The sequence below is a fragment of the Natrix helvetica genome (assembly GCF_964273705.1).
Source record: "Natrix helvetica genome assembly, chromosome: 4".
Classification (NCBI taxonomy): domain Eukaryota; kingdom Metazoa; phylum Chordata; class Lepidosauria; order Squamata; family Natricidae; genus Natrix; species Natrix helvetica.
The window spans coordinates 100961768-100976552 of NC_138550.1; the positions used below are offsets into that span (position 1 = coordinate 100961768).

At 34.4% G+C, this 14785-nt stretch overlaps 1 protein-coding gene across 11 annotated transcripts in view; it reads left to right on the forward strand.

Moving 5' to 3' along the window:
- Nucleotides 1–14785, forward strand: part of ATXN1 (ataxin 1) — a 239744-nt gene that overhangs the window by 87875 nt on the left and 137084 nt on the right. For 10 of the 11 annotated variants that reach the window (XM_081950928.1, XM_081950925.1, XM_081950931.1 and 7 more), the window contains one exon: nucleotides 497–621. The exons of the other annotated variant lie outside the window; for it this stretch is intronic. The gene's annotated coding sequence lies outside the window, so the exon portion shown is untranslated. The remainder of the gene's footprint in view (nucleotides 1–496; nucleotides 622–14785) is intronic. 11 annotated transcript variants of the gene reach the window in all.

Genomic DNA, 14785 nt, shown 5'->3' on the forward strand with positions numbered 1-14785 from the left:
GATCAAAGACTGGACATATAAAACAAATTGAAACCTAGGTTCATATTAAGGTGGAATTATTCATATGACTTTCCAGAAGATATTTAATGTAACAAAAAGATGACAATAACCTTTATATCTTTAGATTTGGCTATGGAGATATTGTAACAAATTTGATTTACCTAGCTATCAAGTCATCCTTTTTATTAATTGTCAATCACAACAATTGTTTGTCCTGATTTCTCTTTGCTTACCTCTGTGTTAATACTCTATTTGATCAGAAGAGCCTAAACTGATAATCAAGTAAGGTTTACAGGCAAACAGATAGTATTAATTCCACAATATTTTGTTTCTTACAGAGATAATAAAAACCTCAAAAATATCCACTTACTGATCATTTTGGTTCCCAAACCAGCTTGCTAAAGCAATCTAAAACAGACGGGTCAGGGATTTCCCCACCAATCACTTGAAGTTGATATTTCCCCTCTAAATATTTCCTGTTTATTTTTAATTGTAGCATCCTGGAGCACAATGAAAGAGTTTTAATGCACAGACTTCAGAAAAAAGTGCAGCAGCAAGTAGTACAGGTGACACAAAAGGAAGATATTACTGGGGCGCTTAGGAACACTCCTGGCATTTGAAGTAAGTAATGGGAATGCATTTTTATGTAAGGAAAATAATTGTATACAATTTGTATTGGGCGACCAGACTTCCATTGCTATTTCTGTGTAGCGCACACAGAAAGATTGCTAAAGGGTGAAAGTAGACACAACAATGATATATCCATGTATGCTTAACAACGTCGCTGAAAGAGGGACATGTATCAGAAGATTTGGTTGTAACATCAACATTTGCTCATAGCTTATTCCTACTTCTGCTAGTTTTCTTTCCCTGGCATGTTTCTTTCTTTTGGCATGGGAGATCAAGATTTACCAGAAGACCACTCCCTAGAGATGGGTTGATAGATGTCGGGAGAAGGACCTGTTATTTTTTGATGCAAAATGCAGTCCTATTCTTGATCTGTGAAATTGGATTTAGTTTAAAGTGCTGAAATAGGCTGCCATTGGAACTTCATGTATTCCCACACAGATTTATCAGAAAAGAATAATCAATTTTTGTATAATTACTTAGAGATTGAGATTTTTCAAATATGGTGGAACTACAATTCTCAGCATCCTTTATCACTGAATATTCTGGCTAAGACTGCTGAAGATGCAAGTTGAACCATATCTAGAGACTAACTGGTTTTCAATTGTGACAGTAATTTACAATAATTATATAAAATATCTTACTGCAGATTAGGTTGAAACTGAGTCATAGTAGAGAAGCAGAGTTGTAATAGTAAATAATTGTGCACAAGATTTAATTAGCTCCCTAGCACTGTATTATCCCCTCCTCTGCATTTCCCTAAAAAAATCTTGGTGATTCCATACCTTTTGAAAAAGCACAGACTTTACGCTTTCATCAGATTTCCTCAAAGAAATTAAGCAGTGGATTTAGATGTTAAGACTTCTGTCAAACAGTTAAGGTATAGTGTAATTATGATTGTGTAACAACTTAGCTCTAAACGGCTGATGATTTTATTATATGGAGGTTTCCTCTCCTATTGCACACATGTTTCAACATTAAAGATTTGCAGGACATGCCACTCTGAAGATCCTCTGATATGTGGACCAGTTTCTTCTACTTTCATCCGGGTCTCACACCAGACAATATACTTCCACAACATTGTCGTAATGTATTGGCCTCTGTTCTCTGAGCATTTAGGAAAATTGATAAAGCTTTAAATCTTGTTAGCCACCATTTCAGTAGAAAGATAAATTATAAATTTAAAAAATAATTTAACCTTGAGTATAATGGGAATGGATTCGGGTCATCAGGATTGATTAAGTGTATTTCTTCAGTTGGAGGTTTAGTAAGTCTGCTTTTGCATAGACTCCTAATTTTAGTGCTGATAAAAGTTTTTATATATCAGGACAGGACTATGTGATCAGGTGCTTGAAGAATTTTACGTTACAGTTCCTAGTATTCTGAATTAGTGGTCAGGAGTTTGGGTAGGTGGAGTGATTAGTAATTGAAAGCAAATCTCAAATATGTAATTATGTTCAAATTTGCAGTGTTCTAGTAGAATAGAATCTCCCTCCCCAATTAAAAACTGTAGCAGGAAAATATTTCTATATTTTAAAACAGTAAGCTTTTGAGTTCTCAATAACTCTCTTTCAAGATATTAAATTAACTGGCTGTTAAACAAAATACCAGAGGAAGTGAAACTCAATTTAAGTATACATTATAAGGCATTTGTAATCAGAAGTCCCATGCTATGTGCAAAAGTCATAATACATAAGAATTGCTGTCCCTAGTCTGGTCCCTGGTAAGCTGCTTTTGTTATTTCTGACCAAAACATGAACCAACTGTTTATAAGATACACAGTCAATATGAATAACAATGCACATATCAGGAAAAGGTCAGGGACTTCAAGGGAAGATAATGGATTTAAATTATATATTCTGATGCATTTTATCACAATGTTAATTTTTTAAATTCAGGGTTCACATTCATAGTTTCGGTAGTATTCATGTTAGATATTTTAAATGACACTTAAGAAAGCAAAAATAAATTACCTTCCTGCACTATGGCTCTGAATGCTCGAATAATATGTTTAGCAGTTTATGACTCAGATTACATTGTGCTATTTTTGTGTGTTAAAAAAAAAACCAATGTACTATGAATTGTAGTGAAGAGTTTCACCTTTTTCATTCTATTCATTCTCCAACCTTTTTAATGATCTCTGAAACTCTCACTTAGCAATGCTCTAGGAGGAAACGACTAACACAATTTAATCTCAATAAGAGTACAGTAAATTAAAAAATAGAAAAACAGGCATTCCTTATTGGAAACTTGTTACTTTGTAAATGGATAGAAAAATACCACTGCAAATAATTTCATCCTAATTAGCATTTTTTCACCTTTTCTTTCATTTAGAAAAGCAAGTAGTCATAGAAAGCAGCGGTTTTTTAAATTTTAACTCAACATAGAATTTCTCCCCCCCCCCTGTGAATTCTTAGCAAAAATCTCTTTTATTGTAGCATTTTTCTTCTAAATAAAATTATATATCTTGCCACAGATGCATAATGGCCATTTTATGTCATTAACTAAAATCCCTGTGCATGGAGACATGGGTGTCTACAAAAGAATAGTCTGTGACAGTTGCTTTTCTCATTCGTTGTATGAACTAAAATTCCCAAACTCTTCAACTAATGATTTCCAGATGTGCTACAACTTTATCTCCAGCTTCTGATCATAGAATGATTGTCTGAATGGAATTGAATTCATTAAAGTAGTTCTTACTCTTGGACAATCCAAACTACAAAATAAAATGTGGGGTATTGTTCTTCCGGCTTGTGAGAAATGAAGCGATTCCCACTCTTCAGTTTTTTAAGCAGAGCATGAAGCCGTAGATAATGGGCAACATGTACATCTAAGAAGTAACTTGTTTTTTTAAACCATTTATTTTCACTTGCAATAATGATTTGTCTTCAGAAATCTAAGTTTTTAATAAGGTAGGAGCAAGGTGAGAAATTACAATTTTGGGTCTTATTTAAAAAAAATAGTTTTAGACCATTAAACATTGATTTTAAAAAGTATAAATCTACAAGAGTTGAAGCTGCCTAAGAGAGTGCATTCTATCTGCAAAACAGGCATTTTATTATATTTATGCATTATTATTCTGTTTGCTGGTGAGTGGAAAGCTAAAAGTATATGGCAATCTCCCATGGAGGTATCCTGTTATAGTGATGTTAGTTAAGGGGAATGGAGAAGGTGTCTGATAGCTACTAGTTTGGGTTTGTTCATATGCCAACAGAAAAACCCTGTGTGGATGGGAACATATTTAATACTGGTCTACCAGTTGATGACATCAGTATTGCCCACTGAGAAATAACAGGAGTGTACTTCTGGTGTACATATTTCTTAGAAGCCAGAACTACCCAGCTGAATAAATTTAGTACTCAGATTTACCAGATGTAAATTCTTTCCAATGGTGGGAGTAAGGAACCCTATTAAACCTATGGAAAAAAACACCACTCAGTTTGCTTTTCTTGTATGCAATGATTACTTTAGAGGTTTCCTGTGAAGGAGCTGACAATGCAGGCATGACCTTTGCAATTAATGGCTTATAGCTGTTTGTACGCCAAGAATCTTGAAGTTTTCATTTAGGATCAAGCCCACTAGCCATATTTTTGATACTATATTGTATTTTGTAATTGTAAACTTGATATCTAAAGTGAAAACCAAAATTAGTTCATTCCTACAATTTGAATTGATAGATTTGCAAATCAGTATTAGATATAATTGACGTCTTTCCTTTTTACAATAATAATAATAATACAATAGTAGAGTTGGAAGGGACCTTGGAGGTCTTCTAGTCCAACCCCCTTCATTCTCATACATGGGTTTCTTCTAACTTTTTTGTTCTTTTGTGCTTCCTTCCACACCTTTGTCTATATTCAGAGGATATGTTTGTGCATAACTATGTTCTGGTCTCAGATTGGATTCTGTTGGTTGTGTGTGCTATATTTGGTTTAATTTAATGATTGAGTTAATGATACCTGGCATAATTAAATATGTAAGTACTTGAGTGTCATATTGATCAACTGCCAAAAGATCATTCCGTGAGCTAAAATTACTCAGGACTATTTTAGTCTAATTCAATTTTATCCACTAAAATGAGTACAAGAACCATTTACCATATTTTTTAATATGGTATTTTTAATACCATATATTTGTGCTTTCATTGTTTTTCATAACAAACAACAACTAACACATTAGCCATCATGTACAAGAGTGACTTTCTGTAGCATAAATATACAAGAGAAAATATGTATTTCAGTTTCAGTAAAGAAATCGTTATCTTGACAAACATTGAGTCTCTTTTTTTGGTACTGGAATATGTTGCAAATATTTGAGATAGTGTTATGAACTCTATTCTACTTGAAGCAGAGGTCTCTGCAATTTCTAGCATATAAAAGTCATGGTGGATGGGAAGAGTGGCTCTAATATCTGGCAAATTGATTTAAGTTTCTTCTGTATTGTGTTTTTGGACAGAGGGGAAGGCCTAACAGTTTAACATAGTTTTGTGTCTCAATTTCATGTTTTGTAAGGGCTGATGCAAGACTGCAGTATCTCTGCAGAAACACAGAAAGCTGGCAAAGGATGCAGGCAAGCAAAACAAATTCTTAGAAATCCGATGCACTTTTATTTGCTGTATAAACAGACGGGTTTCAGAGTCCTGTCTTTCATATTGGAAAGACTCTTTTTCTGACCCATGAAGATAATTGAATGTTAGTTGATCACTACCTGGAATTTTTTTTTTTTTGAAAGCACATTTTTGTCTATAAAATGCTTTCTAGTTTTACGTTTGTTTCCCTTACTTTTGTCTGTCTGTACCTAAATATCAATAAAATCTCACAAGGGAGAACACCTGCAGAATTCTCTTTTTCCATTGATGCTTTTTTCTCTTTCTCTCTTGCTAAATAAGGTAGTCTTCAAATGAAATCTATATATTGTGTCTGCTTTGTTGTGTTGTATAGGACTATTTTTTTAAATAACATTTTTGTTTTGGCGACAGAAAATTCATTTTTTTCTAACCTTTCTAAAATGCAAAACCACCAGAATGCTTTTGGGCTGGTGTACAGTAAAGAGAAAATCTGTGCTGACAAGAGATAATATAGAGAACAGCAAGAACTATTTTTAGACTGTCAATATACAGTATGTGTTTTTTAATGTCTTGCTTATGTGTGTGCATATGTGCTCTGACAAGGAGATTCTTAGAGAATGTGTTGATTGCAATATTTCAGTATAATTCCATAAAGTGGAATGTGAAAAAATTATAATCTTTTAAAAATTAAGTATATGAAAATTGATTTTAATTTTATAAATAGTCACAGTGCCTATATCTACGATTCCTATATCTCATAATTTTTCTAAAACATTCAGTTTTGTTTTAAGAGAACATTGAATTTCTTTTCATTTAATATCAAGAGTTTGTGTCTTGCTTCACAGTAAGCAGTTTGGTTCCCAAAGAATTTTATGAGGGAAATATAAATTAAGTATTATTTGCATTTACGCATGTCTATCTATATCTGTGCATACATAATTGTTTTGCAAGCTGTTTTTTTGTATGTGCATCTTCTATCTACATACTGATTTTCTGGGAGGGAAATGTGGAGATTTCCAAGCACATAGCATAGGGGTTTTCTTTACACTTGTTTGTGTGATCTTCAAAAAGGAGTTGTAGAAAAGATAGGATTGGGTTGTGTTATGTGGTTGGAATAATATGAATATAGCATTGTGGTAGATTGTTCTAGTGACATAATCTTCACATTCACAACTATTTGGAAGCTTTTAAAATTCTGAGTGTAAAAATTAGCTCCTAAATAGAGGAAATAGGGAGTCCTTGGGCATTTCTTTAGTGGGGCATGGTACACCTTATTTATCCTTAGTAGTATCCTGAGAATCTAGAAATGAGATTGCATTTAATATAAATGAGCTGTAGAAACCTGTTAATGGGAGACCAAGGTTGGTGTAGTGGTTAAAGACACCAGGCTAAAAACCAGGAGACTCTGAATTCTAGTCCTACAAGTTGAACTCTCAAATCACTAATAATATGTAAGAGTACTTTATTTCCAAGGATGCAAGTGGAGTATATTATGGTGGTATTTAGCGTCTACATTGCAAAATAGGTCATAGTAATTGCTGGTGGTGAGAAATAACTATCCAGTAGGACTTTTGTGGTCTGTTTACATGACCATAAAGGAATTACATAGAAGTATTTATTTTACTGTTGATAATACTTTATTATATTTTCTTGGCCACAGAAATGTTATGCATTTATGCAGATATGTAAATATTATTGGAACATGTCATCTAGATGAGCTGTAATTTTACTTAATATTCAGCCTACATGGAAATATAACTTGAAGTAAAATTTGTCTATTTGCTTATTTAGAGAAGCTGTAGTGTTTGATCCAAATGTCCAAATATCAAGAATTTATCAAGAATTTCTTCAAACTGTAGACATTGTTGGTTGTTTTTTTAAAGTGTAATAATAGGAGAAGACACCGTATTTCTTACATTATATTATTATAGAATTAATTATCAGTTATTTTTTTAACAAATAAATCACTAATAGATGGATATTGTCTCTTAATAAAGTTCTGAATCATTTTTTTCTGTCTGACACGTACAAGGCCAAGGTCTTGAAAAAGAAGGTGCTAATTACATTGGAGCTTTGCATTCTATAATGATTAAGATGGCTATTGTTTCAGATAGCTGGCTGATATCCAAGCTGGATAGGAAATCACAAATGAATTCTAGAGCAATAAATTAGGGAATTTTAAAAAATTATGGGGAATACTTTTCTGCTAGCCCTGAGAACTAACCTAGAATAATGGTAGACAGACCCAGTGTAATATATAAACTTGCAAATGTAATGTAGACAAGCCCATCGTATAATATAGAAATTATGAATAATGTTCGCATATTTTACAGCATTGCCAAAGTAAATCAATCTTCACAATGTTGTCTCAAGATCTGCCATAACTGACAGTATGCACCTTAAAAAAAGCCCTGCAGACAGGTATGTTTGGAAACAAAATATTGCTAAACCTTTTCCATAGTTGTTTGTCAAGCTCTGTTTCCTTTTCTTACATTTATAATACAATAAATACCTAAAGGGTTACAAAAGACTTGTGATTTATTTACTATTTCGGATGAGTCATGATAAGCATTGGCAGTATAAAAATAAAAACATGAATGTGGGTCTAGGAAAGATAAGAATGCATTTTTAATTGACTTCATTTAAAATGGGTTGAATGAGTTGAACCCCAGACGTAGGAAAATATTAGAAAAAGGGAGCTCATTTCTCCAAAAGGAAACTATCTCCTACCCTGCTACTAGAAATAAAGATGTAAAGAATAGAACAAGTTTCCATTTTAAAGAAATAAATAGGCATGTAGGACAGACAATCTAAAAAATGGGGCCAAGAGTCAAACAGGTACCAAGGTAGGCATTTTTAAATATAGTAAGCCCCCAGAAACAATAGGGGATCCCTTTTTTGGGTGGTGATGTAGGAATGGCTCAATGACATTTAAGATTATCCTTGTGTGCAAGGGATTTCAACTCCTCATGGCTGGCTGAGGAATTCCGGGAGTTGAAGTCCACAAATCTTAAAGTTGCCAAGTTTGGAGATTCCTACTTTTGTGTCTAAACAGTCTTTGGAAAAGCCTACATGTTTCTGTAGAGTCCTTTGACTTTGTAATCCCAATGGTGAGGTAAAAATTAAGCTTATTGTCCATATTTGCTTTTTTGAAGTATAGAATAGGATCTAGTAGACATAAAAATAAACCATTATTTAGTGAGATAAGAACGAACATTTTTGAAACTGAGTCTTGCACTTGTGCAATTTTAAAAAGGTTTTTCAATATCTCAGTTTCTTAAGGAGATATAGTGAATAAGGGCCTCCCACAGTGTCAGGATCAAACATTATTTACCAGATTTGTTTGTTCAAGATTTTTTTTAAAATGATAAAAATCAACACAATTTATTAAAATCAATACAATTTATTAAAGAATATGGCAAGGGTTATGGCCTATAAAGCAATTCAATGGTATTTCCGTAGTTATAATTAATAGTTACATGTTCACTCAAAGATCTTAAGCAGATAGCATTCTGTTAGGAATTTAATACAACCATTTCAAAGAGAGAATGACAAATTTAAGGTGGGGAGCCTGGAGGCATTTTGAAGAATGTTTCACTTAATAGAGCATACATAGTGTAAACTGTACTGGTAAAAAGAAGAAAAAGAAAAATAACTACTAAATGCAGTGGAAGGCTTGTGACCAAGCTAATAGTTTATACTTATAGGAGAGAGAAAGAGAGAGAAAGAAAGATGCTAAAGTCAGTACTTTTGCACAAGCATTGTTTAGATAGGAACAAGAATAAAAATAGGAAATGCTATGCTCTTGGGGGAAAAATAATGTCTGGATTATGGAAGGAGGGAAGACAGAGAGAGAATTACCTTTCCTGGCAATATTGAACCGGGTGTAATAGAAACTGGCTTACTTTCTGTTGGATAATTGGGGAAAGAGGAGAGTTGCTCACTCAAGGAGAAGTTTCTTGTTCTCCGCCTGACTGAACCAGTTGTGGCCATTTTATCTTTTGCTAGGGGATTTGACAAATTAAGGGGGCAAAATAAAGACTTCAGAATTTAGGAAATTATCAGCAACATGTCAGAAGAAAAGTAAACAATATTTTATTTAGGAAAGGAGGGAGAATAAAGGGGATTCTTTAGCATGTTGCTCAGTAATGAGATCTTTCAATTACTGTCTTATCCAAATGATTTTCTTGGACAGTTGCATTTGCCAATATTTGTTAAAGATAGAATAGAGTAGAGTAGAGTAGAGTAGAGTAGAGTAGAGTAGAGTAGAGTAGAGTAGAGTAGAATAGAATTCTTTATTGGCCAAGTGTTATTGGACACACAAGAAATTTGTCTTTGGTGCATATGCTTTCAGTGTACATAAAAAAATAGAATACATTCATCACATTAGATTATTCCACTCTCTCAAGCTTAGTCTATTTCTTTCACATTCATCATCAAAAAATAAAATAAAGGAGTTGGAATTGAAATATGTATGTGTACATGTAAGTAATATATAGCCTATCCTTTCCTATTCTTAAATAGGGAGTTTGAAATCAACATTTTATTTGGTGACTACTTCTATATATCTTTTCAAGGATTGCTATTTTACAGGTGTTGACGGTAGAGGAAACACATTAAGCAAGTTTAGATGTACTAACAGAAGCTTATATACATGCATGAGTTTCAATCATGGCTTTTCCTATGCCTTTGCCAGATTAGAATATCACACAATAGTATCTGTAGTGCGGTTGCTGGCCCACCGCCTCATAAATTACTTTCATGATCAGTGCAGTCACAATAGTAATCCAGATAGTAAATCTTGCATTAAAAAGAAAGAATGCAGAGTCATAGGCCTACTCGCAAAACATGATTGATTATTAGGCCCATCGATAGCTTTTAAGCAGTCCATGGTTAGAAAACCAATTTCAATTTATGTTCGGAAGCAATTTTCGGTTAGTGTTAAATTTATTTGGCAGACTCCATAATTAGTAATCAGGTGAATAGAGGGTGGATTTGAGTTTTTATGGAACTCAGCTGAGCCAGGGATTAAAGAATGGTGGGAAAATATTATTTTGAATTCTGTATTAGAGTTTGCTGAGTTCAAAGTTATGTGCTTTGTGTAATTACCCTGATTTAATTATAGTTAATTCTATGAGAATGGAAAGCATGAGATTGAAGTAGTGCGAAGAGCCTAATGCTGGGAAAGATTGAGGGCAAAAGAAGAAGGGGACGACAGAGAATGAGATGGCTGGACCGAAGCAGTAGGTGTGAGCTTAAATGGACTCCAGAGGATGGTAGAACACAGGAAGGCCTGGAGGAACATTGTCCATGGAGTTGCGATGGGTCAGACACCACTTTGCAACTTACAACAATTAAGCTGAAGGATAGATACAGACATTTTTACATAGAGTATAATGAGTTGAAATGTAGTCTTAAATGACATATATACTAAATGGGCTTCAGGAAAGCAAATCTTCTATTTTTCATGTTACAATAATTGTAATAATTCTGAATTAACTCTCAAAATTATGTTTTCAGGATCTGGACATCCCCCTCCCACCTCCATTCTGTAGCAGAGTGAAGCACTTTACCTTATTTTTAAAGATTTTTAAAAATAAGTTGAAGCTAGCATGCTTGGAAGCAAAATAATAGCATTCTGGGTTTTTTTGCATACTTTACAGCCAGATGTTTCACTGAAGAACTCATAGTGGCACCCATAATCCCCTTGCTCTAATTTTTCTTCATAACAATTTTGTGAGGTAGGTTGGACTGAGAACGGCTGACCCAAATTTCTGTGGCAGACCAGAATGCAATGCAAGAGTTTTTACTATTACCTATGACCTCTTTTATTGTACTTTATGCCCCCCCCCCCTTTAAAAGTAAATCCTGGAAAGTGCAACAATTGATCATAAATTGATAAAAGTCTTTCACTCTGCTTTGTAGTTTTTCCAGCCTACTGGGTTTTTCCAGAGATCCGCAGAAGTCTGTTAAAAGTGTGATTTACTTTTACAAACATGGATTATAAGGAACAGATTTTAATGGTGGCAACTTACTTGTGTTTTTCTGGGAAGAGCTTCTCAAAACTCACATTATCATTTTATTGATTGGAATATCTGACTCAATTTATCCTCTCCAAAAACCTGATTAGCCTAAGGTTTAACATTCTTTTCCAGTGAATGTTGGCTCTGTATGTTTAGTAAAGACATGACACAATACAGTGTTTTATGTCTGGTTTATTTAAAACTTACTCTTTATCTATTAATTGGATTTAATGAAACTGATCACATTGCAAGTCACGGTATTGTAAGTTTGTGGATATTGCTAAAGAGTTCACAAATGTTCTGCTACCATTGTATAATAAAACAGATGCTGATAATCTTGGTAATCTATCTGACTGTTGTTTCCATGGCTATTTATGTCAAAGATATTTTTTTCCAGTATTTACCTGATTTTTTTTATCAGGATTCCATCTATATACAAATAGTCCTCAACTTATGACCACTATTGGACCAGGAATTCTGATGTTAAACAATGCAGTTGTTAAGTGATGTGCAAATGTTTTATGACTGTTTTGTCATGGTCATTAATCTTTCTCCATGGACTTTGCTTTTCAGAAGCCAATGTAATCATATGTGAGAATGACCTTGAGGGATAAAGGGAATAGATGCCGCACAGGAAAAAGTAGACAAGAGAAGCAGGAGCCCCCAGAGGCTTAATGGTCAGAGAAACAAACTTAAGAAGGACCCACCCTAATTGATCAGACTGTTAAAAGTGACAGTGGGAGATTGTACCCTTAGACTTGCAAGAATATGTTTATATGGCCTTAAAGTAGAATTAGTTTGTGTGGTCATGTTTCCTGTCTGATTTATCTGAGAGGGGTGTCAGCTGACTGGGAAGGTCGAAAATGGAAATCACATGACCCTATCATACTGCAACCATTGTACATACATGTTGGCTGCCAAGTGCCCAAATTGCAATCATGTGACCAAGGACACTTTCATGGTCTTAAGTGTGAGAATCGGTTGTAAATCACTTTTTTTCAGCAAAGTTACAATAATGCTGAAAAAAAAAGTGATTTTAAACAAATGGTAAGATGAAGGCTACCTGTAGTCCTCAGCTTATGACCATAATTGAGCCCAACATTTCTATTGTTAAATGAAACATTTGTAAAGTGAGTTTTGCCTCATTTTACGACTTTTCTTGCCACAATTGTTAATCATTGAAGTTGTTAAGTTAGTAACACGGTTGTTAAATGAATCTGGCTTCCCCATTGAATTTGTTTGTCAGAAGTCACAGATGATGATCTTGTGATCCCAGGACACTGGGGTCACATGATCATCATCTGTGACTTCTGACAAACAAATATGAGTCAGTTCCAACCATATGAATTTTGATCACATGACCGTGAGATGCTGCAACTGTCATAAGTGTGAAAAATGGTCATAAGTCACTTTTTTCAATCCTGTTGTAACTTTAAATGGTCACTAAATGAACTGTTGTAAATCAATGACTACCTGTGCTATAAAACTCTGCTAACTGTTTGTACTTTCTAATTAACTTAAATGGTGCAATATACCAGAAGAAATATTGAATTAAGGTAACTCAAGTCCGTTAACTTCTGGAACCATTTTGAATTTTCCATGATGTTCACTCTAATTTTGTTCACAAACTTCAGGTCATTGCACTGCTGTGATATAGGTATTCTTTTGAGTTGATGATGACACCATCCAATATTGGGTAAAAAAACCTGTCAATCTAATTATGGTATGTGTGAAGAAAGAGGGGATGTCATAGTCAACAGATGATGTCAAATATTGGAAAAAGGTCACCTCAGACTGCACTACTTTTCTCTCAAAGGATAACCCAACAGGGCAGAGATTTTCTACTTTTTTTTCTAAATACTCTAGAATCTGTCAAAGGCCTAACGTTTTGCTTTATTGTAGGGTTTGTGGAAAGTGTTGCTCAGATATTTTAGGTTGTTTAATTTGATTTTTTTTCTGTAGCAGGTAATTGAACAAGAATAATTTACTGAAGTTTTGTTCTATCAAGAAAGTACAATTCTAATTCAGGATATGTTTTGTTAATATACATGTGTCTTCCAAAGTTGATCATAATCAGCCAGTGATCTTTTATGGTTTTCTTTAGTTGAATGAATAGGAAAAACATAATTAAAATTTAAGGGCTAGATACATAATTACGCATCATTTATTTAATTAGAAAATGCAAGTACACATTTCCATTTTAAAAATATTATTATTCATGGCATCTTATAATTCTAACTTTCAAACTTGCTCAAGGCAAGATATTCAGCACTTAATAACTGCAGAATGGTAAATCAAAAGATTTTAAAGATATTTGAGTTTCATGTCTTGTATTCCTCTAATCTTATTTGATTATTACAAGCATAGAATTGTAATTAGAATAAAAGAGGAGTACAGCCTTTCATTTTTGCATTTCCCAAATGCAGATATAGGAGTAGGAAACTGTAATTTAATACAGTAATTGAATGGACAAATAATGCAGATAATCATACTGTCATTTATTATGTGGAAAGTATTCCTCTATGCTAGGGGCGTCAAACTCGATTTCACTGAGGGCTGCATCGGGGTTGTGTTGACCTTGGAGGGCCGGCATAGGTGTGGTCAGGGTGGGTGTGGCCAGGGTCGGCGTGACACAGGGGGCACCTAGGATGGCCAAGTGCTAAGGCAGGACTTCCCTGAGACCCTCCCTCACTCTCATTATAAACTTCCTTCCTTCCTTCCATCCATCCATCCATCCATCCATCCTCTCTTCCCTTTTCCCTTTCTCCTCCCTCCCTTTCTTTCCTGTTGCTGTTTCCAGGCCAGTCCTGTGGACCAGATCTAAGCACCCTGCAGGCTTAGTTTGGGGCTTGAGTTTGACATCCCTGGTCTATACCATCCCAAGGAAGAAATGAGACTTAATAAAACTAGACAGACAGACATGAGGAGGATAATAATATAATTAACGTGTAACAAATGCAAATTTTATTGAATGTTTTAGTACAGCAATAATAACCAACATGATTTGAACAATGATATGCTAATTAGGCATTCTACCATGAGTTGATACGAATCTGTACACATTAAAACACATGTTTACCTTGTCATGATCATATAATATTCTTGCACAGGTATAATTGTGTCATATCTTTCTTCCTTATTTCTTTTGCAAAGGTAATAAATGAATTAGGCTGTAGCATTTTGATTTTAACATAGTATATCCCTGCCTTTGGACTATACTCTTACTATTTTTCCACTCACTGCTATATGGGAAGAACTTGTCACTTGCCCTTTTTCGTTCCTCCACAGAATCATTACTACCATGTGTTTAGCAGGAAGATTTGTGGCGCAGTCAAAAGCCATTCTAGAGCCTCTATTAGCCTGAGTGACTGCCCCTCTTTGCATGGGACTAGCTAATGCTATTGGGTTTTGTATGTGTTCTGACCTAGGCTTCCTCAGCAGCAAGAAGCCGAGTCCTTGCCCCGATAAACCCCTTTTGTTTAATTTATAGTGAATTTCTCTCCAGCAAAGACCCGGCCCACAGTCTTTCAAGATAGTTCACAATTATCGACCTTCATCAGGCTTGGAG